Source organism: Taudactylus pleione, unplaced genomic scaffold (assembly GCF_031769625.1).
Source record: "Taudactylus pleione unplaced genomic scaffold, aTauple2 ptg000021l, whole genome shotgun sequence".
NCBI lineage: Eukaryota > Metazoa > Chordata > Amphibia > Anura > Myobatrachidae > Taudactylus > Taudactylus pleione.
In genome coordinates, this window is record NW_028284423.1 from 15,937,501 (window position 1) to 15,963,753 (window position 26,253).

Consider the following 26,253-nt stretch of genomic DNA (forward strand, 5'->3'; position numbering starts at 1 on the left):
TCCGGGTACCCCCTTTACCTAGCTTTTAATGTGCAAAGGTAATGAATCAATTTGCAGTTTAAAGCTAGTTTGAAACTCAAGTACATGAAAAGCTAATACAAGTAAGAGCAAGAAAACAAAAAAAGAGAAACTTTAACATTATATACTTACTGATAGCACAGTTAGAGTGGTTGATTTCATTTTTTTGATAGAGATTTTAACAGAAATCTATAATTTATAGAAGGCAAATATAAAGGACCTACCTAGTTTCTTTTAAAAAGTACTTTCTTTCCCAAATGGTTAAACTGAAGAAGTAGGAGAAGCCTTATTGCAATATCAGTCTGAGTTCAATACCTAATCCCACCAACAGTTTCAGAACCTCGATTTAATTTCAGTCCTTTCTATAGTAATATATTTAGATTAGTATAATATAACTGAACATGAAACATGTGTACTTTAATACTCACCCTCATTGATAATTAAATAAGGGAAAAGCATCACTTAAATAGTGATACTTTAACATTATAAACTTCCTGATAGCAAAGTTAGAGTGGCAGATTTCATTTTTTTGATAGAGATTTTTACAGAAAACTATAATTTATAGAAGGCAAATATAAAGGACCTACCTAGTTTCTCTTAAAAAAGTACTTTCTTTCCCAAATGGTTAAACTGAAGAAGTAGGAGAAGCCTTATTGCAATATCAGTCTGAGTTCAAACCCTAATCCCACCTACAGTTCCAGAACCTCGATTTAATTTCTGTCCTTTCTATAGTAATATATTTAGAATAGTATAATATAACTGAGCATGAAACATGTGTACTTTAATACTCACCCTCATTGATAATTAAATAAGGAAAAGCATCACTTAAATAGTGATACTTTAACATTATAAACTTCCTGATAGCACAGTTAGAGTGGCAGATTTCCTTTATTTGATAGCAATTTTTACAGAAATCTAGAATTTACAGAAGGCAAATATAAAGGACCTACCTAGTTTCTCTTAAAAAAGTACTTTCTTTCCCAAATGGTTAAACTGAAGAAGAAGGAGAAGCCTTATTGCAATACTAGTCTGAGTTCAATCCCTAATCCCACAAACAGTTCCAGAACCTCGATTTAATTTCTCTCATTTCTATAGTAATATATTTAGAATAGTATAATATAACTGAACATGAAACCTGTGTACTTTAATACTCACCCTCATTGATAATTAAATAAGGAAAAGCATCACTTAAATAGTGATACTTTAACATTATAAACTTCCTGATAGCACAGTTAGAGTGGCAGATTTCATTTTTTTTATAGAGATTTTTACAGAAATCTATAATTTATAGAAGGCAAACATAAAGGACCTACCTAGTTTCTCTTAAAAAAGTACTTTCTTTCCCAAATGGTTAAACTGAAGAAGTTGGAGAAGCCTTATTGCAATATCAGTCTGAGTTCATTCCCTAATCCCACCAACAGTATCAGAACCACAATTTAATTTCTGTCCTTTCTATAGTAATATATTTAGAATAGTATAATATAACTGAACATGAAACATGTGTACTTTAATACTCACCCTCTTTGATAATTAAATAAGGAATTATTAAGCAATTATATTGCAGTGTTCTGGAACTGTTGTTGTAATTGGGGGTTGATCTCAGACTGATTTTGCAACTAGGCCATTCGAGTTTATGCATCAAACATTAATTTTGAACACCTGAGCCCACAAGCCCAAAAATCAAAATGTCCTATTTTATTAGCAATAATATACTGTTGTCAGCTACTTTTTGAAATAATGTATATAGGTTTGTCGCTAAGAATTTGTATTTTCTTAGTTCTGTTTGGCCTCCCAAAATATAAAGTCACAATATGTCCTGATGTCACTATAACTGACCAAATTGGAGCTTTAGATGATCAAAGTTCCTCTTTGAGCATGCTCACAGCTTACACCTATGTGAACTCTGCAATCAAGCCCAGATTAATAACTCCAAAGCATCACCATAAATATACATATTAATTTTTTATCCTATAAGACAACATATATAGTACAAACACCTATATTTTCTGACTGCAATGTGAATGTTTTTAAAATCTTGTATGCAATTGGGGGTATAGCTCAGTGGTAGAACATTCAACTGCAGATCGAGAGGTCCCTGGTTCAAATCCGGGTACCCCCTTTACCTAGCTTTTAATGTGCAAAGGTAATGAATCAATTTGCAGTTTAAAGCTAGTTTGAAACTCAAGTACATGAAAAGCTAATACAAGTAAGAGCAAGAAAACAAAAAAAGAGAAACTTTAACATTATATACTTACTGATAGCACAGTTAGAGTGGTTGATTTCATTTTTTTGATAGAGATTTTAACAGAAATCTATAATTTATAGAAGGCAAATATAAAGGACCTACCTAGTTTCTTTTAAAAAGTACTTTCTTTCCCAAATGGTTAAACTGAAGAAGTAGGAGAAGCCTTATTGCAATATCAGTCTGAGTTCAATACCTAATCCCACCAACAGTTTCAGAACCTCGATTTAATTTCAGTCCTTTCTATAGTAATATATTTAGATTAGTATAATATAACTGAACATGAAACATGTGTACTTTAATACTCACCCTCATTGATAATTAAATAAGGGAAAAGCATCACTTAAATAGTGATACTTTAACATTATAAACTTCCTGATAGCAAAGTTAGAGTGGCAGATTTCATTTTTTTGATAGAGATTTTTACAGAAAACTATAATTTATAGAAGGCAAATATAAAGGACCTACCTAGTTTCTCTTAAAAAAGTACTTTCTTTCCCAAATGGTTAAACTGAAGAAGTAGGAGAAGCCTTATTGCAATATCAGTCTGAGTTCAAACCCTAATCCCACCTACAGTTCCAGAACCTCGATTTAATTTCTGTCCTTTCTATAGTAATATATTTAGAATAGTATAATATAACTGAGCATGAAACATGTGTACTTTAATACTCACCCTCATTGATAATTAAATAAGGAAAAGCATCACTTAAATAGTGATACTTTAACATTATAAACTTCCTGATAGCACAGTTAGAGTGGCAGATTTCCTTTATTTGATAGCAATTTTTACAGAAATCTAGAATTTACAGAAGGCAAATATAAAGGACCTACCTAGTTTCTCTTAAAAAAGTACTTTCTTTCCCAAATGGTTAAACTGAAGAAGAAGGAGAAGCCTTATTGCAATACTAGTCTGAGTTCAATCCCTAATCCCACAAACAGTTCCAGAACCTCGATTTAATTTCTCTCATTTCTATAGTAATATATTTAGAATAGTATAATATAACTGAACATGAAACCTGTGTACTTTAATACTCACCCTCATTGATAATTAAATAAGGAAAAGCATCACTTAAATAGTGATACTTTAACATTATAAACTTCCTGATAGCACAGTTAGAGTGGCAGATTTCATTTTTTTTATAGAGATTTTTACAGAAATCTATAATTTATAGAAGGCAAACATAAAGGACCTACCTAGTTTCTCTTAAAAAAGTACTTTCTTTCCCAAATGGTTAAACTGAAGAAGTTGGAGAAGCCTTATTGCAATATCAGTCTGAGTTCATTCCCTAATCCCACCAACAGTATCAGAACCACAATTTAATTTCTGTCCTTTCTATAGTAATATATTTAGAATAGTATAATATAACTGAACATGAAACATGTGTACTTTAATACTCACCCTCTTTGATAATTAAATAAGGAATTATTAAGCAATTATATTGCAGTGTTCTGGAACTGTTGTTGTAATTGGGGGTTGATCTCAGACTGATTTTGCAACTAGGCCATTCGAGTTTATGCATCAAACATTAATTTTGAACACCTGAGCCCACAAGCCCAAAAATCAAAATGTCCTATTTTATTAGCAATAATATACTGTTGTCAGCTACTTTTTGAAATAATGTATATAGGTTTGTCGCTAAGAATTTGTATTTTCTTAGTTCTGTTTGGCCTCCCAAAATATAAAGTCACAATATGTCCTGATGTCACTATAACTGACCAAATTGGAGCTTTAGATGATCAAAGTTCCTCTTTGAGCATGCTCACAGCTTACACCTATGTGAACTCTGCAATCAAGCCCAGATTAATAACTCCAAAGCATCACCATAAATAAACATATTAATTTTTTATCCTATAAGACAACATATATAGTACAAACACCTATATTTTCTGACTGCAATGTGAATGTTTTTAAAATCTTGTATGCAATTGGGGGTATAGCTCAGTGGTAGAGCATTTGACTGCAGATCGAGAGTTCCCTGGTTCAAATCCGGGTACCCCCTTTACCTAGCTTTTAATGTGTAAAGGTACTGAATCAATTTGCAGTTTACAGCTAGTTTAAAACTCAAGTACAGGAAAAGCTAACACAAGTAAGAGCAAGAAAACATAAAAAGTGAAACTTTAACATTATACACTTCCTTATAGCACAGTTAGAGTGGTAGATTTCATTTTTTTTAAAGAGATTTTTACAGAAATCTATAATTTATAGAAGGCAAATATAAAGGACCTACCTAGTTTCTCTAAAAAAAGTACTTTCTTTCCCAAATGGATAAACTGAAGAAGTAGGAGAAGCCTTATTGCAATATCAGTCTGAGTTCAAACCCTAATCCCACCTACAGTTCCAGAACCTCAATTTAATTTCTGTCCTTTCTATAGTAATATATTTAGAATAGTATAATATAACTGAGCATGAAACATGTGTACTTTAATACTCACCCTCATTGATAATTAAATAAGGAAAAGCATCACTTAAATAGTGATACTTTAACATTATAAACTTCCTGATAGCACAGTTAGAGTGGCAGATTTCATTTATTTGATAGCAATTTTCACAGAAATCTATAATTTACAGAAGGCAAATATAAAGGACCTACCTAGTTTCTCTTAAAAAAGTACTTTCTTTCCCAAATGGTTAAACTGAAGAAGAAGGAGAAGCCTTATTGCAATACTAGTCTGAGTTCAATCCCTAATCCCACCTACAGTTCCAGAACCTCGATTTAATTTCTCTCATTTCTATAGTAATATATTTAGAATAGTATAATATAACTGAACATGAAACCTGTGTACTTTAATACTCACCCTCATTGATAATTTAATAAGGAAAAGCATCACTTAAATAGTGATACTTTAACATTATAAACTTCTTGATAGCACAGTTAGAGTGGCAGATTTCATTTTTTTTATAGAGATTTTTACAGAAATCTATAATTTATAGAAGGCAAATATAAAGGACCTACCTAGTTTCTCTTAAAAAAGTACTTTCTTTCCCAAATGGTTAAACTGAAGAAGTAGGAGAAGCCTTATTGCAATATCAGTCTGAGTTCATTCCCTAATCCCACCAACAGTTTCAGAACCGCAATTTAATTTCTGTCCTTTCTATAGTAATATATTTAGAATAGTATAATATAACTGAACATGAAACATGTGTACTTTAATACTCACCCTCTTTGATAATTAAATAAGGAATTATTAAGCAATTATATTGCAGTGTTCTGGAGCTGTTGTTGTAATTGGGGGTTGATCTCAGACTGTTTTTGCAACTAGGCCATTCGAGTTTATGCATCAAACATTAATTTTGAACACCAGAGCCCACAAGCCCAAAAATCAAAATGTCCTATTTTATTAGCAATAATATACTGTTGTCAGCTACTTTTTGAAATAATGTATATAGGTTTGTCGCTAAGAATTTGTATTTTCTTAGTTCTGTTTGGCCTCCCAAAATATAAAGTCACAATATGTCCTGATGTCACTATAACTGACCAAATTGGAGCTTTAGATGATCAAATTTCCTCTTTGAGCATGCTCACAGCTTACACCTATGTGAACTCTGCAATCAAGCCCAGATTAATAACTCCAAAGCATCACCATAAATATACATATTAATTTTTTATCCTATAAGACAACATATATAGTACAAACACCTATATTTTCTGACTGCAATGTGAATGTTTTTAAAATCTTGTATGCAATCGCGGTATAGCTCAGTGGTAGAGCATTTGACTGCAGATCGAGAGTTCCCTGGTTCAAATCCGGGTACCCCCTTTACCTAGCTTTTAATGTGTAAAGGTACTGAATCAATTTGCAGTTTACAGCTAGTTTAAAACTCAAGTACAGGAAAAGCTAACACAAGTAATGGAGCGTACACACGGTCAGATTTGTCAGACTTGTCAGATGAACGATTTGACCAAAGTTTTGAACGATTGAACGATTTTTGACTGCATTAAAATGAATGGAATCGTCCAAGTCTGACTGCAAACCCATCAGATGTCAGATATCGTTATCTGACAAACGGGAACGCGCATCGTTGATCGTCCATCGTTCAGGCATGTCAGATATGAACGATTTTCCTTCAGATATGAACAACTGAACGATTTTTAAATCGTTATCGTCCATATCTGAAGAAAAAATCTGATCGTGTGTATGCACCATAAGAGCAAGAAAACAAAAAAAGTGAAACTTTAACATTATATACTTCCTTATAGCACAGTTAGAGTGGTAGATTTCATTTTTTTGATAGAGATTTTTACAGAAATCTATAATTTATAGAAGGCAAATATAAAGGACCTACCTAGTTTCTCTTAAAAAAGTACTTTCTTTCCCAAATGGATAAACTGAAGAAGTAGGAGAAGCCTTATTGCAATATCAGTCTGAGTTCAAACCCTAATCCCACCTACAGTTCCAGAACCTCGATTTAATTTCTGTCCTTTCTATAGTAATATATTTAGAATAGTATAATATAACTGAGCATGAAACATGTGTACTTTAATACTCACCCTCATTGATAATTAAATAAGGAAAAGCATCACTTAAATAGTGATACTTTAACATTATAAACTTCCTGATAGCACAGTTAGAGTGGCAGATTTCATTTATTTGATAGCAATTTTTACAGAAATCTATAATTTACAGAAGGCAAATATAAAGGACCTACCTAGTTTCTCTTAAAAAAGTACTTTCTTTCCCAAATGGTTAAACTGAAGAAGGAGAAGCCTTATTGCAATATCAGTCTGAGTTCAATCCCTAATCCCACCAACAGTTCCAGAACCTCAATTTAATTTCAATCCTTTCTATAGTAATATATTTAGAATAGTATAATATAACTGAACATGAAACATGTGTACTTTAATACTCACCCTCATTGATAATTAAATAAGGAAAAGCATCACTTAAATAGTGATACTTTAACATTATAAACTTCCTGATAGCACAGTTAGAGTGGCAGATTTAATTTATTTGATAGCAATTTTTACAGAAATCTATAATTTATAGAAGGCAAATATAAAGGACCTACCTAGTTTCTCCTAAAAAAGTACTTTCTTTCCCAAATGGTTAAACTGAAGAAGTAGGAGAAGCCTTATTGCAATATCAGTCTGAGTTCAATCCCTTATCCCACCAACAGTTCCAGAACCTCAATTTAATTTCTGTCCTTTCTATAGTAATATATTTAGAATAGTATAATATAACTGAACATGAATCATGTGTACTTTAATACTCACCCTCTTTGATAATTAAATAAGGAATTATTTAGCAATTACATTGCAGTATTCTGGAACTGTTGTTGTAATTGGCGGTTGATCTCAGACTGATTTTGCAACTAGGCCATTTGAGTTTATGCATCAAACATTAATTTTGAACATCTGAGCCCACAAGCCCAAAAATCAAAATGTCCTATTTTATTAGCAATAATATACTGTTGTCAGCTACTTTTTGAAATAATTTATATAGGTTTGTTGCTAACAATTTGTATTTTCTTAGTTCTGTTTGGCCTCCCAAAATATAAAGTCACAATATGTCCTGATGTCACTATAACTGACCAAATTGGAGCTTTAGATGATCAAAGTTCCATTTTGAGCATGCTCACAGCTTACACCTATGTGAACTCTGCAATCAAGCTCAGATTAATAACTCCAAAGCATCACCATAAATATACATATTAATTTTTTATCCTATAAGACAACATATATCGTACAAACACCTATACTTTCTGACTGCAATGTGAATGTTTTTCAAATCTTGTATGCAATTGGGGGTATAGCTCAGTGGTAGAGCATTCGGCTGCAGATTGAGAGGTCACTAGTTCAAATCCAGGTGCCCCCTTTACCTAGCTTTTAATGTGTAAAGGTTTTGAATCATTTTGCAGTTTACAGCTAGTTTGAAACTCAAGTACAGGAAAAGATAACACAAGTAAGAGCAAGAAAACAAAAAAAGTGAAACTTTAACATTATATACTTCCTGATAGCACAGTTAGAGTGGTAGATTTCATTTTTTTGATAGAGATTTTTACAGAACTCTATAATTTATAGAATGCAAATATAAAGGACCTACCTAGTTTCTCTTAAAACAGTACTTTCTTTCCCAAATGGTTAAAACTGAAGAAGTAGGAGAAGCCTTATTGCAATATCAGTCTCAGTTCAATCCCTAATCCCACCAACTGTTCCAGAACCTCCATTTAATTTCTGTCCTTTCTTAAGTAATATATTTAGAATAGTGTAATATAACTGAACATGAAACATGTGTACTTTAATACTCACCCTCATTGATAATTAAATAAGGAAAAGCATCACTTAAATAGTGATACTTTAACATTATAAACTTCCTGATAGCACAGTTAGAGTGGCAGATTTCATTTTTTTGATAGAGATTTTTACAGAAATCTATAATTTATAGAAGGCAAATATAAAGGACCTACCTAGTTTCTCTTAAAAAAGTACTTTCTTTCCCAAATGGTTAAACTGAAGAAGTAGGAGAAGCCTTACTGCAAAATCAGTCTGAGTTCAATCCCTAATCCCACCAACAGTTCCAGAACCTCAATTTAATTTCTGTCCTTTCTATAGTAATATATTTAGAATAGTATAATATAACTGAACATGAAACATGTGTACTTTAATACTCACCCTCTTTGATAATTAAATAATGAATTATTAAGCAATTACATTGCAGTATTCTGGAACTGTTGTTGTAATTGGGGGTTGATCTCAGACTGATTTTGCAACTAGGCCTTTCGAGTTTATGCATCAAACATTAATTTTGAACATCTGAGCCCACAAGCCCAAAACTCAAAATGTCCTATTTTATTAGCAATAATATACTGTTGTCAGGTACTTTTTGAAATAATTTATATAGTTTGTTGCTAAGAATTTGTATTTTCTTAGTTCTGTTTGGCCTCCCAAAATATAAAGTCACAGTATGTCCGGATGTCACTATAACTGACCAAATTGGAGCTTTAGATGATCAAAGTTCCTTTTTGAGAATGCTCACAGCTTACACCTATGTGAACTCTGCAATCAAGCCCAGATTAATTTCTCCAAAGCATCACCATAAATATACCTATTAATTTTTTATCCTATAAGACAACATATATAGTACAAACACCTATACTTTCTGACTGCAATGTGAATGTTTTTAAAATCTTGTACACAATTTGGGGTATAGCTCAGTGGTAGAGCGTTCGACTGCAGATCGGGAGGTCACTGGTTCAAATCCAGGTGCCCCCTTTACCTAGCTTTTAATGTGTAAAGGTACTGAATCAATTTGCAGTTTACAGCTAGTTTGAAACTCAAGTACAGGAAAAGCTAACACAAGTAAGAGCAAGAAAACAAAAAAAGTGAAACTTTAACATTATATACTTACTGATAGCACAGTTAGAGTGGCAGATTTCATATTTTTGATAGAGATTTATACAGAAATCTATATTTATAGAAGGCAAATATAAAGTACCTACCTAGATTCTCTTAAAACAGTACTTTCTTTCCGAAATGGTTAAAAATGAAGAAGTAGGAGAAGCCTTATTGCAATATCAGTCTGAGTTCAATCCCGAATCCCACCAACAGTTCCAGAACCTCGATTTAATTTCTGTCCTTTCTATAGTAATATATTTAGAATAGTATAATATAACTGAACATGAAACATGTGTACTTTAATACTCACCCTCATTGATAATTAAATAAGGAAAAGCATCACTTAAATAGTGATACTTTAACATTATAAACTTCCTGATAGCACAGTTAGAGTGGCAGATTTCATTTTTTTGATAGAGATTTTTACAGAAATCTATAATTTATAGAAGGCAAATATAAAGGACCTACCTAGTTTCTCTTAAAAAAGTACTTTCTTTCCCAAATGGTTAAAAATGAAGAAGTAGGAGAAGCCTTATTGCAATATCAGTCTGAGTTCAATCCCTAATCCCACCAACAGTTCCAGAACCTCGATTTAATTTCTGTCCTTTCTATAGTAATATATGTAGAATAGTATAATATAACTGAACATGAAACATGTGTACTTTAGTACTCACCCTCATTGATAATTAAATAAGGAAAAGCATCACTTAAATAGTGATACTTTAACATTATAAACTTCCTGATAGCACAGTTAGAGTGGCAGATTTCATTTTTTTGATAGAGATTTATACAGAAATCTATAATTTATAGAAGGCAAATATAAAGTACCTACCTAGATTCTCTTAAAATAGTACTTTCTTTCCGAAATGGTTAAAAATGAAGAAGTAGGAGAAGCCTTATAGCAATATCAGTCTGAGTTCAATCCCTAATCCCACAAACAGTTCCAGAACCTCAATTTAATTTCTGTCCTTTCTATAGTAATATATTTAGAATAGTATAATATAACTGAACATGAAACATGTGTACTTTAATACTCACCCTCTTTGATAATTAAATAATGAATTATTAAGCAATTATATTGCAGTATTCTGGAACTGTTGTTGTAATTGTGGGTTGATCTCAGACTGATTTTGCAACTAGGCCTTTCGAGTTTATGCATCAAACATTAATTTTGAACATCTGAGCCCACAAGCCCAAAACTCAAAATGTCCTATTTTATTAGCAATAATATACTGTTGTCAGGTACTTTTTGAAATAATTTATATAGTTTGTTGCTAAGAATTTGTATTTTCTTAGTTCTGTTTGGCCTCCCAAAATATAAAGTCACAATATGTCCGGATGTCACTATAACTGACCAAATTGGAGCTTTAGATGATCAAAGTTCCTTTTTGAGAATGCTCACAGCTTACACCTATGTGAACTCTGCAATCAAGCCCAGATTAATTTCTCCAAAGCATCACCATAAATATACCTATTAATTTTTTATCCTATAAGACAACATATATAGTACAAACACCTATACTTTCTGACTGCAATGTGAATGTTTTTAAAAGCTTGTACGCAATTGGGGGTATAGCTCAGTGGTAGAGAGTTCGACTGCAGATCGAGAGGTCCGTGGTTCAAATCCAGGTGCCCACTTTACCTAGCTTTTAATGTGTAAAGGTACTGAATCAATTTGCAGTTTACAGCTAGTTTGAAACTCAAGTACAGGTAAAGCTAACACAATTAAGAGCAAGAAAACAAAAAAAGTGAAACTTTAACATTATATACTTCCTGATAGCACAGTTAGAGTGGTAGATTTCATTTCTTTGATAGAGATTTTAACAGAAATCTATAATTTTTAGAAGGCAAATATAAAGTACCTACCTAGATTCTCTTAAAATAGTACTTTCTTTCCGAAATGGTTAAAAATGAAGAAGTAGGAGATGCCTTATTGCAATATCAGTCTGAGTTCAATCCCTAATCCCACCAACAGTTCCAGAACCTCAATTTAATTTCTGTCCTTTCTATAGTAATATATTTAGAATAGTATAATATAACTGAACATGAAACATGTGTACTTTAATACTCACCCTCATTGATAATTAAATAAGGAAAGGCATCACTTAAAGAGTGATACTTTAACATTATAAACTTCCTGATAGCACAGTTAGAGTGGCAGATTTCATTTTTTTGCTAGAGATTTTTACAGAAATCTATAATTTATAGATGGCAAATATAAAGGACCTACCTAGTTTCTCTTAAAAAAGTACTTTCTTTCCCAAATGGTTAAACTGAAGAAGTAGGAGAAGCCTTATTGCAATATCAGTCTGAGTTCAATCCCTAATCCCACCAACAGTTCCAGAACCTCAATTTAATTTCTGTCCTTTCTATAGTAATATATTTAGAATAGTATAATATAACTGAACATGAAACATGTGTACTTTAATACTCACCCTCTTTGATAATTAAATAAGGAATTATTAAGCAATTATATTGCAGGGTTCTGGAACTGTTGTTGTAATTGGGGGTTAATCTCAGACTAATTTTGCAACTAGGCCATTCGAGTTTATGCATCAAACATTAATTTTGAACACCTGAGCCCACAATCCCAAAAATCAAAATGTCCTATTTTATTAGCAATAATATACTGTTGTCAGCTACTATTTGAAATAATTTATATAGGTTTATTGCTAAGAATTTGTATTTTCTTAGTTCTGTTTGGCCTCCCAAAATTTAAAGTCACAATATGTCCTGATGTCACTATAACTGACGAAATTGGAGCTTTAGATGATCAAAGTTCCTTTTTGAGCATGCTCACAGCTTACACCTATGTGAACTCTGCAATCAAGCCCAGATTAATAACTCCAAAGCATCACCATAAATATACATATTAATTTTTTATCCTATAAGACAACATATATAGTACAAACACCTATACTTTCTGACTGCAATGTGAATGTTTTTAAAATCTTGTACGCAATTGGGGGTATAGCTTAGTGGTAGAGCATTTGACTGCAGATTGAGAGGTCCCTGGTTCAAATCCAGGTGCCCCCTTTACCTAGCTTTTAATGTGTAAAGGTACTGAATCAATTTGCAGTTTACAGCTAGTTTGAAACTCAAGTACAGGAAAAGCTAACACAAGTAAGAGCAATAAAACAAAAAAAGTGATACTTTAACATTATATACTTCATGATAGCACAGTTAGAGTGGTAGATTTCTTTTTTTTGATAGAGATTTTAACAGAAATCTATAATTTATAGAAGGCAAATATAAAGTACCTACCTAGATTCTCTTAAAATAGTACATTCTTTCCGAAATGGTTAAAAATGAAGAAGTAGGAGAAGCCTTATTGCAATATCAGTCTGAGTTCAATCCCTAATCCCACCAACAGTTCCAGAACCTCGATTTAAATTCTGTCCTTTGTATAGTAATATATTTAGAATAGTATACTATAACTGAACATGAAACATGTGTACTTTAATACTCACCCTCATTGATAATTAAATAAGGAAAAGCATCACTTAAATAGTGATACTTTAACATTATAAACTTCCTGATAGCACAGTTAGAGTGGCAGATTTCATTTATTTGATAGCAATTTTTACAGAAATCTATAATTTATAGAAGGCAAGTATAAAGGACCTACCTAGTTTCTCTTAAAAAAGTACTTTCTTTCCCAAATGGTGAAACTGAAGAAGTAGGAGAAGCCTTATTGCAATATCAGTCTGAGTTCAATCCCTAATCCCACCAACATTTCCAGAACCTCCATTTAATTTCTGTCCTTTCTTAAGTAATATATTTAGAATAGTGTAATATAACTGAACATGAAACATGTGTACTTTAATACTCACCCTCATTGATAATTAAATAAGGAAAAGCATCACTTAAATAGTGATACTTTAACATTATAAACTTCCTGATAGCACAGTTAGAGTGGCAGATTTCATTTTTTTGATAGAGATTTTTACAGAAATCTATAATTTATAGAAGGCAAATATAAAGGACCTACCTAGTTTCTCTTAAAAAAGTACTTTCTTTCCCAAATGGTTAAACTGAAGAAGTAGGAGAAGCCTTACTGCAAAATCAGTCTGAGTTCAATCCCTAATCCCACCAACAGTTCCAGAACCTCAATTTAATTTCTGTCCTTTCTATAGTAATATATTTAGAATAGTATAATATAACTGAACATGAAACATGTGTACTTTAATACTCACCCTCTTTGATAATTAAATAATGAATTATTAAGCAATTACATTGCAGTATTCTGGAACTGTTGTTGTAATTGGGGGTTGATCTCAGACTGATTTTGCAACTAGGCCTTTCGAGTTTATGCATCAAACATTAATTTTGAACATCTGAGCCCACAAGCCCAAAACTCAAAATGTCCTATTTTATTAGCAATAATATACTGTTGTCAGGTACTTTTTGAAATAATTTATATAGTTTGTTGCTAAGAATTTGTATTTTCTTAGTTCTGTTTGGCCTCCCAAAATATAAAGTCACAATATGTCCGGATGTCACTATAACTGACCAAATTGGAGCTTTAGATGATCAAAGTTCCTTTTTGAGAATGCTCACAGCTTACACCTATGTGAACTCTGCAATCAAGCCCAGATTAATTTCTCCAAAGCATCACCATAAATATACCTATTAATTTTTTATGCTATAAGACAACATATATAGTACAAACACCTATACTTTCTGACTGCAATGTGAATGTTTTTAAAAGCTTGTACGCAATTGGGGGTATAGCTCAGTGGTAGAGAATTCGACTGCAGATCGAGAGGTCCGTGGTTCAAATCCAGGTGCCCACTTTACCTAGCTTTTAATGTGTAAAGGTACTGAATCAATTTGCAGTTTACAGCTAGTTTGAAACTCAAGAACAGGTAAAGCTAACACAATTAAGAGCAAGAAAACAAAAAAAGTGAAACTTTAACATTATATACTTCCTGATAGCACAGTTAGAGTGGTAGATTTCATTTTTTTGATAGAGATTTTAACAGAAATCTATAATTTTTAGAAGGCAAATATAAAGTACCTACCTAGATTCTCTTAAAATAGTACTTTCTTTCTGAAATGGTTAAAAATGAAGAAGTAGGAGATGCCTTATTGCAATATCAGTCTGAGTTCAATCCCTAATCCCACCAACAGTTCCAGAACCTCAATTTAATTTCTGTCCTTTCTATAGTAATATATTTAGAATAGTATAATATAACTGAACATGAAACATGTGTACTTTAATACTCACCCTCATTGATAATTAAATAAGGAAAGGCATCACTTAAAGAGTGATACTTTAACATTATAAACTTCCTGATAGCACAGTTAGAGTGGCAGATTTCATTTTTTTGATAGAGATTTTTACAGAAATCTATAATTTATAGATGGCAAATATAAAGGACCTACCTAGTTTCTCTTAAAAAAGTACTTTCTTTCCCAAATGGTTAAACTGAAGAAGTAGGAGAAGCCTTATTGCAATATCAGTCTGAGTTCAATCACTAATCCCACCAACAGTTCCAGAACCTCAATTTAATTTCTGTCCTTTCTATAGTAATATATTTAGAATAGTATAATATAACTGAACATTAAACATGTGTACTTTAATACTCATCCTCATTGATAATTAAATAAGGAAAGGCATCACTTAAAGAGTGATACTTTAACATTATACTCTTCCTGATAGCACAGTTAGAGAGGCAGATTTCATTTATTTGAAAGCGATTTTTAAAGAAAACTTTAATTTATAGAAGGCAAATATAAAGGACCTACCTAGTTTCTCTTAAAAAAGTACTTTCTTTCCCAAATGGTTAAACTGAAGAAGTTGCAGAAGCCTTATTGCAATATCAGTCTGAGTTCAATCCCTAATCCCACCAACAGTTCCAGAACCTCAATTTAATTTCTGTCCTGTCTATAGTAATATATTTAGAATAGTATAATATAACTGAACATGAAACATGTGTACTTTAATACTCTCCCTCTTTGATAATTAAATAAGGAATAATTAAGCAATTACATTGCAGTATTCTGGTACTGTTGTTAAATTTGGGGGTTGATCTCAGACTGATTTTGCAACTAGGCCATTCGAGTTTATGCATCAAACATTAATTTTGAACATCTGAGACCACAAGCCCAAAAATCAAAATGTCCTATTTTATTAGCAATAATATACTGTTGTCAGCTACTTTTTGAAATAATTTATATAGGTTTGTTGCTAAGAATTTGAGCTTTCTTAGTTCTGTTTGGTCTCCTAAAATATAAAGTCACAATATGTCCTGATGTCACTATAACTGACCAAATTGGAGCTTTAGATGATCAAAGTTCCCTTTTGAGCATGCTCACAGCTTACATCTATGTGAACTCTGCAATCAAGCCCAGATTAATAACTCCAAAGCATCACCATAAATATACATATTAATTTTTTATCCTATAAGACAACATATATAGTACAAACACCTATACTTTCTGACTGCAATGTGAATGTTTTTAAAATCTTGTACGCAATTGGGGGTATAGCTCAGAGGTAGAGCATTTGATTGCTCTACCTCTGAGCTCCAGGTGCACCCTTTACCTAGCTTTTAAAGTGTAAAGGTACTGAATCAATTTGCAGTTTACAGCTAGTTTGAAACTCAAGTACAGGAAAAGCTAACACAAGTAAGAGCAAGAAAACAAAAAAAGTGAAACTTTAACATTATATACTTCCTGATAGCACAGTTAGAGTGGTAGATTTCATTTATTTGATAGAGATTTATACAGAAATCTATAATTTATAGAAGGCAAATATAAAGGACCTACCTAGTTTCTCTTAAAAAAGTACTTTCTTTCCCAAATGGTTAAAAATGAAGAAGTAGGAGAAGCCTAATTGCAATATCAGTCTGAGTTCAATCCCTAATCCCACCAACAGTTCCAGAACCTCGATTTAATTTCTGTCCTTTCTATAGTAATATATGTAGAATAGTATAATATAACTGAACATGAAACATGTGTACTTTAATACTCACCCTCATTGATAATTAAATAAGGAAAAGCATCACTTAAATAGTGATACTTTAACATTATAAACTTCCTGATAGCACAGTTAGAGCGGCAGATTTAATTTTTTTGAATGAGATTTATACAGAAATCTATAATTTATAGAAGGCAAATATAAAGGACCTACCTAGTTTCTCTTAAAAAAGTTCTTTCTTTCCCAAATGGTTAAAAACGAAGAAGTAGGAGAAGCCTTATTGCAATATCAGTCTGAGTTCAATCCCTAATCCCACTAACAGTTCCAGAACCTCGATTTAATTTCTGTCCTTTCTATAGTAATATATTTAGAATAGTATAATTTAACTGAACATGAAACATGTGTACTTAAAACTCACCCACATTGATAATTAAATTAGGAAAAGCATCACTTAAATAATGATACTTTAACATTATACTCTTCCTGATAGCACAGTTAGAGTGGCAGATTTCATTTATTTGAAAGCGATTTTTAAAGAAAACTATAATTTATAGAAGGCAAATATAAAGGACCTACCTAGTTTCTCTTTAAAAAGTACTTTCTTTCCCAAATGGTTAAACTGAAAAAGTAGGAGAACCATTATTGCAATATCAGTCTGAGTTCAATCCCTAATCCCACCAACAGTTCCAGAACCTCGATTTAATTTCTGTACTTTGTATAGTAATATATTTAGAAAAGTATACTATAACTGAACATGAAACATGTGTACTTTAATACTCACCCTCATTGATAATTAAATAAGGAAAAGCATCACTTAAATAGTGATACTTTAACATTATAAACTTCCTGATAGCACAGTTAGAGTTGTAGATTTCATTTTTTTTATAGAGATTTTTACAGAAATCTATAATTTATAGAAGGCAAATATAAAGGACCTACCTAGTTTCTCTTAAAAAAGTACTTTCTTTCCCAAATGGTTAAACTGAAGAAGTAGGAGAAGCCTTATTGCAATATCAGTCTGAGTTCAATCCCTAATCCCACCAACAGTTCCAGAACCTCAATTTAATTTCTGTCCTTTCTATAGTAATATATTTAGAATAGTATAATATAACTGAACATGAAACATGTGTACTTTAATACTCACCCTCATTGATAATTAAAAAAGGAAAAGCATCACTTAAATAGTGATACTTTAACATTATAAACTTCCTGATAGCACAGTTAGAGTGGCAGATTTTATTTTTTTATAGAGATTTTTACAGAAATCTATATTTTATAGAAGGCAAATATAAAGGACCTACCTAGTTTCTCTTAAAAAAGTACTTTCTTTCCCAAATGGTTAAACTGAAGAAGTAGGAGAAGCCTTTTTGCAATATCAGTCTGAGTTCAATCCCTAATCCCACCAACAGTTCCAGAACCTCAATTTAATTTCTGTCCTTTCTATAGTAATATATCTAGAATAGTATAATATAACTGAATATGAAACATGTGTACTTTAATACTCACCCTCTTTGATAATTAAATAATGAATTATTAAGCAATTACATTGCAGTATTCTGGAACTGTTGTTGTAATTGTGGGTTGATCTCAGACTGATTTTGCAACTAGGCCTTTCGAGTTTATGCATCAAACATTAATTTTGAACATCTGAGCCCACAAGCCCAAAAATCAAAATGTCCTATTTTATTAGCAATAATATACTGTTGTCAGCTACTTTTTGAAATAATTTATATAGGTTTGTTGCTAACAATTTGTATTTTCTTAGTTCTGTTTGGCCTCCCAAAATATAAAGTCACAATATGTCCTGATGTCACTATAACTGACCAAATTGGAGCTTTAGATGATCAAAGTTCCTTTTTGAGCATGCTCACAGCTTACACCTATGTGAACTCTGCAATCAAGCCCAGATTAATAACTCCAAAGCATCACCATAAATATACATATTAATTTTTTATCCTATAAGACAACATATATAGTACAAACACCTATACTTTCTGACTGCAATGTGAATGTTTTTAAAATCTTGTACGCAATTGTGGGTATAGCTTAGTGGTAGAGCATTTGACTGCAGATCGAGAGGTCCCTGGTTCAAATCCAGGTGCCCCCTTTACCTAGCTTTTAATGTGTAAAGGTACTGAATCAATTTGCAGTTTACAGCTAGTTTGAAACTCAAGTACAGGAAAAGCTAACACAAGTAAGAGCAAGAAAACAAAAAAAGTGAAACATTAACATTATATACTTCCTGATAGCACAGTTAGAGTGGTAGATTTCATTTTTTTGATAGAGATTTTAACAGAAATCTATAATTTATAGAAGGCAAATATAAAGTACCTACCTAGATTCTCTTAAAATAGTACTTTCTTTCCAAAATGGTTAAAAATGAAGAAGTACGAGAAGCCTTATTGCAATATCAGTCTGAGTTCAATCCCTAATCCCACCAACAGTTCCAGAACCTCGATTTAATTTCTGTCCTTTCTATAGTAATATATTTAGAATAGTATAATATAACTGAACATGAAACATGTGTACTTTAATACTCACCCTCATTGATAATTAAATAAGGAAAAGCATCGCTTAAATAGTGATACTTTAACATTATACTCTTCCTGATAGCACAGTAAGAGAGGCAGATTCATTTATTTGAAAGCGATTTTTAAAGAAAACTATAATTTATAGAAGGCAAATATAAAGGACCTACCTAGTTTCTCTTTAAAAAGTACTTTCTTTCCCAAAGGGTTAAAGTGAAAAAGTAGGAGAACCCTTATTGCAATATCAGTCTGAGTTCAATCCCTATCCCACCAACATTTCCAGAACCTCGATTTAATTTCTGTCCTTTCTATAGTAATATATTTAGAATAGTATACTATAACTGAACATGAAACATGTGTACTTTAATACTCACCCTCATTGATAATTAAATAAGGAAAAGCATCACTTAAATAGTGATACTTTAACATTATAAACTTCCTGATAGCACAGTTAGAGTGGCAGATTTCATTTTTTTGATCGAGATTTTTACAGAAATCTATAATTTATAGAAGGCAAATATAAAGGACCTACCTAGTTTCTCTTAAAAAAGTACTTTCTTTCCCAAATAGTTAAACTGAAGAATTTGCAGAAGCCTTATTGCAATATCAGTCTGAGTTCAATCCCTAATCCAACCAACAGTTCCAGAACCTCAATTTAATTTCTGTCCTGTCTATAGTTATATATTTAGAATAGTATAATATAACTGAACATGAAACATGTGTACTTTAATACTCTCCCTCTTTGATAATTAAATAAGGAATAATTAAGCAATTACATTGCAGTATTCTGGAACTGTTGGTAAATTTGGGGGTTGATCTCAGACTGATTTTGCAACTAGGCCATTCGAGTTTATGCATCAAACATTAGTTTTGAACATCTGAGACCACAAGCCCAAAAATCAAAATGTCCTATTTTATTAGCAATAATATACTGTTGTCAGCTACTTTTTGAAATAATTTATATAGGTTTGTTACTAAGAATTTGAGCTTTCTTAGTTCTGTTTGTTCTCCCAAAATTTAAAGTCACAATATGTCCTGATGTCACTATTACTGATGAAATTGGAGCTTTAGATGATCAAAGTTCCTTTTTGAGCATGCTCACAGCTTACACCTATGTGAACTCTGCAATCAAGCCCAGATTAATAACTCCAAAGCATCACCATAAATATACATATTAATTATTTATCCTATAAGACAACATATATAGTACAAACACCTATACTTTCTGACTGCAATGTGAATGTTTTTCAAATCTTGAACGCAATTGGGGGTATAGCTCAGAGGTAGAGCATTTGATTGCAGATTGAGAGGTTCCTGGTTCAAATCCAGGTGCCCCGTTTACCTAGCTTTTAATGTGTAAAGGTACTGAATCAATTTGCAGTTTACAGCTAGTTTGAAAGTCAAGTACAGGAAAAGCTAACACAAGTAAGAGCAAGAAAACAAAAAAAGTGAAACTTTAACATTATATACTTCCTGATAGCACAGTTAGAGTGGTAGATTTCATTTATTTGATAGAGATTTATACAGAATTCTATAATTTATAGAAGGCAAATATAAAGGACCTACCTAGTTTCTCTTAAAAAAGTACTTTCTTTCCCAAATGGTTAAAAACGAAGAAGTAGGAGAAGCCTTATTGCAATATCAGTCTGAGTTCAATCCCTAATCCCACCAACAGTTCCAGAACCTCGATTTAATTTCTGTCCTTTCTTTAGTAATATATTTAGAATAGTATAATATAACTGAACATGAAACATGTGTACTTTAAAACTCACCCTCATTGATAATTAAATTAGGAAAAGCATCACTTAAATAATGATACTTTAACATTATACTCTTCCTGATAGCACAGTTAGAGTGGCAGATTTCATTTATTTGAAAGCGATTTTTAAAGAAAACTATAATTTATAGAAGGCAAATATAAAGGACCTACCTAGTTTCTCTTTAAAAAGTACTTTCTTTCCCAAATGGTTAAACTGAAAAAGTAGGAGAACTCTTATTGCAATATCAGTCTGAGTTCAATCCCTAATCCCACCAACAGTTCCAGAACCTCAATTTAATTTCTGTCCTTTGTATAGTAATATATTTAGAAAAGTGTACTATAACTGAACATGAAACATGTGTACTTTAATACTCACCCTCATTGATAATTAAATAAGGAAAAGCATCACTTAAATAGTGATACTTTAACATTTTAAACTTCCTGATAGCACAGTTAGAGTGGTAGATTTCATTTTTTTTATAGAGATTTTTACAGAAATCTATAATTTATAGAAGGCAAATATAAAGGACTTACCTAGTTTCTCTTAAAAAAGTACTTTCTTTCCCAAATGGTTAAACTGAAGAAGTAGGAGAAGCCTTATTGCAATATCAGTCTGAGTTCAATCCCTAATCCCACCAACAGTTCCAGAACCTCAATATAATTTTTTGTCCTTTCTATAGTAATATATTTAGAATAGTATAATATAACTGAATATGAAACATGTGTACTTTAATACTCACCCTCTTTGATAATTAAATAAGGAATTATTAAGCAATTATATTGCAGTGTTCTGGAACTGTTGTTGTAATTGGGGGTTAATCTCAGACTAATTTTGCAACTAGGCCATTCGAGTTTATGCATCAAACATTAATTTTGAACACCTGAGCCCACAAGCCCAAAAATCAAAATGTCCAATTTTATTAGCAATAATATACTGTTGTCAGCTACTTTTTGAAATAATTTATATAGGTTTATTGCTAAGAATTTGTATTTTCTTAGTTCTGTTTGGCCTCCCAAAATTTAAAGTCACAATATGTACTGATGTCACTATAACTGACGAAATTGGAGCTTTAGATGATCAAAGTTCCTTTTTGAGAATGCTCACAGCTTACACCTATGTGAACTCTGCAATCAAGCCCAGATTAATAACTCCAAAGCATCACCATAAATATACATATTAATTTTTTATCCTATAAGACAACATATATAGTACAAACACCTATACTTTCTGACTGCAATGTGAATGTTTTTCAAATCTTGAACGCAATTGGAGGTATAGCTCAGAGGTAGAGCATTTGATTGCAGATTGAGAGGTTCCTGGTTCAAATCCAGGTGCCCCGTTTACCTAGCTTTTAATGTGTAAAGGTACTGAATCAATTTGCAGTTTACAGCTAGTTTGAAAGTCAAGTACAGGAAAAGCTAACACAAGTAAGAGCAAGAAAACAAAAAAAGTGAAACTTTAACATTATATACTTCCTGATAGCACAGTTAGAGTGGTAGATTTCATTTATTTGATAGAGATTTATACAGAATTCTATCATTTATAGAAGGCAAATATAAAGGACCTACCTAGTTTCTCTTAAAAAAGTACTTTCTTTCCCAAATGGTTAAAAACGAAGAAGTAGGAGAAGCCTTATTGCAATATCAGTCTGAGTTCAATCCCTAATCCCACCAACAGTTCCAGAACCTCAATTTAATTTCTGTCCTTTCTTTAGTAATATATTTAGAATAGTATAATATAACTGAACATGAAACATGTGTACTTTAAAACTCACCCTCATTGATAATTAAATTAGGAAAAGCATCACTTAAATAATGATACTTTAACATTATACTCTTCCTGATAGCACAGTTAGAGTGGCAGATTTCATTTATTTGAAAGCGATTTTTAAAGAAAACTATAATTTATAGAAGGCAAATATAAAGGACCTACCTAGTTTCTCTTTAAAAAGTACTTTCTTTCCCAAATGGTTAAACTGAAAAAGTCGTAGAACTCTTATTGCAATATCAGTCTGAGTTCAATCCCTAATCCCACCAACAGTTCCAGAACCTCAATTTAATTTCTGTCCTTTGTATAGTAATATATTTAGAAAAGTATACTATAACTGAACATGAAACATGTGTACTTTAATACTCACCCTCATTGATAATTAAATAAGGAAAAGCATCACTTAAATAGTGATACTTTAACATTTTAAACTTCCTGATAGCACAGTTAGAGTGGTAGATTTCATTTTTTTTATAGAGATTTTTACAGAAATCTATAATTTATAGAAGGCAAATATAAAGGACCTACCTAGTTTCTCTTAAAAAAGTACTTTCTTTCCCAAATGGTTAAACTGAAGAAGTAGGAGAAGCCTTATTGCAATATCAGTCTGAGTTCAATCCCTAATCCCACCAACAGTTCCAGAACCTCAATTTAATTTTTTGTCCTTTCTATAGTAATATATTTAGAATAGTATAATATAACTGAATATGAAACATGTGTACTTTAATACTCACCCTCTTTGATAATTAAATAAGGAATTATTAAGCAATTATATTGCAGTGTTCTGGAACTGTTGTTGTAATTGGGGGTTAATCTCAGACTAATTTTGCAACTAGGCCATTCGAGTTTATGCATCAAACATTAATTTTGAACACCTGAGCCCACAAGCCCAAAAATCAAAATGTCCAATTTTATTAGCAATAATATACTGTTGTCAGCTACTTTTTGAAATAATTTATATAGGTTTATTGCTAAGAATTTGTATTTTCTTAGTTCTGTTTGGCCTCCCAAAATTTAAAGTCACAATATGTACTGATGTCACTATAACTGACGAAATTGGAGCTTTAGATGATCAAAGTTCCTTTTTGAGCATGCTCACAGCTTACACCTATGTGAACTCTGCAATCAAGCCCAGATTAATAACTCCAAAGCATCACCATAAATATACATATTAATTTTTTATCCTATAAGACAACATATATAGTACAAACACCTATACTTTCTGACTGCAATGTGAATGGTTTTAAAATCTTGTAAGCAATTGGGGGTATAGCTCAGTGGTAGAGCATTCGACTGCAAATTGAGAGGTCCCTGGTTCAAATCCAGATGCCCCCTTTAGCTAGCTTTTAATGTGTAAAGGTAGTGAATCAATTTGCAGTTTACAGCTAGTTTGAAACTCAAGTACAGGAAAAGCAAGAAAACAAAAAAAGTGAAACTTTAACATTATATACTTCCTGATAGCACAGTTAGAGCGGTAGATTTCATTTATTTGATAGAGATTTATACAGAAATCTATAATTTATAGAAGGCAAATATAAAGGACCTACCTAGTTTCTCTTAAAAAAGTACTTTCTTTCCCAAATGGTTAAAAATGAAGAAGTAGGAGAAGCCTAATTGCAATATCAGTCTGAGTTCAATCCCTAATCCCACCAACAGTTCCAGAACCTCAATTTAATTTCTGTCCTTTCTATAGTAATATATGTAGAATAGTATACTATAACTGAACATGAAACATGTGTACTTTAATACTCACCCTCATTGATAATTAAATAAGGAAAAGCATCACTTAAATAGTGATACTTTAACATTATAAACTTCCTGATAGCGCAGTTAGAGTGGCAGATTTCATTTTTTTGATAGAGATTTATACAGAAATCTATAATTTATAGAAGGCAAATATAAAGGACCTACCTAGTTTCTCTTAAAAAAGTACTTTCTTTCCCAAATGGTTAAAAATGAAGAAGTAGGAGAAGCCTTATTGCAATATCAGTCTGAGTTCAATCCCTAATCCCACCAACAGTTCCAGAACCTCGATTTAATTTCTGTCCTTTCTATAGTAATATATTTAGAATAGTATAATATAACTGAACATGAAACATGTGTACTTTAAAACTCACCCTCATTGATAATTAAATAAGGAAAAGCATCACTTAAATTGTGATACTTTAACATTATACTCTTCCTGATAGCACAGTTAGAGTGGCAGATTTCATTTATTTGAAAGCGATTTTTAAAGAAATCTATAATTTATAGAAGGCAAATATAAAGGACCTACCTAGTTTCTCTTAAAAAAGTACTTTCTTTCCCAAATGGTTAAACTGAAGAAGTAGGAGAAGCCTTATTGCAAAATCAGTCTGCGTTCAATCCCTAATCCCACCAACAGTTCCAGAACCTCAATTTAATTTCTGTCCTTTCTATAGTAATATATTTAGAATAGTATAATATAACTGAACATGAAACATGTGTACTTTAATACTCACCCTCATTGATAATTAAAAAAGGAAAAGCATCACTTAAATAGTGATACTTTAACATTATAAACTTCCTGATAGCACAGTTAGAGTGGCAGATTTTGTTTTTTATACAGATTTTTACAGAAATCTATAATTTATAGAAGGCAAATATAAAGGACCTACCTAGTTTCTCTTAAAAAAGTACTTTCTTTCCGAAATGGTTAAAAATGAAGAAGTAGGAGATGCCTTATTGCAATATCAGTCTGAGTTCAATCCCTAATCCCACCAACAGTTCCAGAACCTCAATTTAATTTCTGTCCTTTCTATAGTAATATATTTAGAATAGTATAATATAACTGAACATGAAACATGTGTACTTTAATACTCATCCTCATTGATAATTAAATAAGGAAAGGCATCACTTAAAGAGTGATACTTTAACATTAAAAACTTCCTGATAGCACAGTTAGAGTGGCAGATTTCATTTTTTTGATAGAGATTTTTACAGATATCTATAATTTGTAGATGGCAAATATAAAGGACCTACCTAGTTTCTCTTAAAAAAGTACTTTCTTTCCCAAATGGTTAAACTGAAGAAGTAGGAGAAGCCTTATTGCAATATCAGTCTGAGTTCAATCCCTAATCCCACCAACAGTTCCAGAACCTCAATTTAATTTCTGTCCTTTCTATAGTAATATATTTAGAATAGTATAATATAACTGAACATGAAACATGTGTACTTTAATACTCACCCTCTTTGATAATTAAATAATGAATTATTAAGCAATTACATTGCAGTATTCTGGAACTGTTGTTGTAATTGGGGGTTGATCTCAGACTGATTTTGCAACTAGGCCTTTCGAGTTTATGCATCAAACATTAATTTTGAACATCTGAGCCCACAAGCCCAAAACTCAAAATGTCCTATTTTATTAGCAATAATATACTGTTGTCAGGTACTTTTTGAAATAATTTATATAGTTTGTTGCTAAGAATTTGTATTTTCTTAGTTCTGTTTGGCCTCCCAAAATATAAAGTCACAATATGTCCTGATGTCACTATAACTGACCAAATTGGAGCTTTAGATGATCAAAGTTCCTTTTTGAGCATGCTCATAGCTTACACCTATGTGAACTCTGCAATCAAGCCCAGATTAATAACTCCAAAGCATCACCATAAATATACATATTAATTTTTATCCTATAAGACAACATATATAGTACAAA

General features: G+C 31.7%; 10 non-coding genes across 10 annotated transcripts in view; all 10 read left to right on the plus strand.

Annotated features, from left to right (window-relative positions):
* Positions 1–14, plus strand: part of TRNAC-GCA (transfer RNA cysteine (anticodon GCA)) — a 72-nt gene extending 58 nt beyond the window's left edge. Inside the window, exon 1 of the tRNA in view lies at positions 1–14. This exon is cut by the window's left edge and continues 58 nt beyond it. This is a non-coding gene — a tRNA (tRNA-Cys).
* Positions 15–2,065: 2,051 nt separating this feature from the next.
* On the plus strand, positions 2,066–2,137 carry TRNAC-GCA (transfer RNA cysteine (anticodon GCA)). The gene has a single exon. It is a non-coding gene; the product is annotated as a tRNA-Cys (tRNA).
* A 2,051-nt stretch (positions 2,138–4,188) lies between these two features.
* TRNAC-GCA (transfer RNA cysteine (anticodon GCA)) lies at positions 4,189–4,260 on the plus strand. The gene has a single exon. It is a non-coding gene; the product is annotated as a tRNA-Cys (tRNA).
* Positions 4,261–5,947: 1,687 nt separating this feature from the next.
* On the plus strand, positions 5,948–6,019 carry TRNAC-GCA (transfer RNA cysteine (anticodon GCA)). The gene has a single exon. It is a non-coding gene; the product is annotated as a tRNA-Cys (tRNA).
* Positions 6,020–8,002: 1,983 nt separating this feature from the next.
* TRNAC-GCA (transfer RNA cysteine (anticodon GCA)) lies at positions 8,003–8,074 on the plus strand. Its single transcript has one exon. It is a non-coding gene; the product is annotated as a tRNA-Cys (tRNA).
* Positions 8,075–9,399: 1,325 nt separating this feature from the next.
* Positions 9,400–9,471, plus strand: TRNAC-GCA (transfer RNA cysteine (anticodon GCA)). Its single transcript has one exon. It is a non-coding gene; the product is annotated as a tRNA-Cys (tRNA).
* A 1,689-nt stretch (positions 9,472–11,160) lies between these two features.
* Positions 11,161–11,232, plus strand: TRNAC-GCA (transfer RNA cysteine (anticodon GCA)). The gene has a single exon. It is a non-coding gene; the product is annotated as a tRNA-Cys (tRNA).
* A 1,326-nt stretch (positions 11,233–12,558) lies between these two features.
* Positions 12,559–12,630, plus strand: TRNAC-GCA (transfer RNA cysteine (anticodon GCA)). The gene has a single exon. It is a non-coding gene; the product is annotated as a tRNA-Cys (tRNA).
* Positions 12,631–18,554: 5,924 nt separating this feature from the next.
* Positions 18,555–18,626, plus strand: TRNAC-GCA (transfer RNA cysteine (anticodon GCA)). The gene has a single exon. It is a non-coding gene; the product is annotated as a tRNA-Cys (tRNA).
* Positions 18,627–23,837: 5,211 nt separating this feature from the next.
* Positions 23,838–23,909, plus strand: TRNAC-GCA (transfer RNA cysteine (anticodon GCA)). The gene has a single exon. It is a non-coding gene; the product is annotated as a tRNA-Cys (tRNA).
* The last annotated feature ends 2,344 nt before the right edge of the window (positions 23,910–26,253 follow it).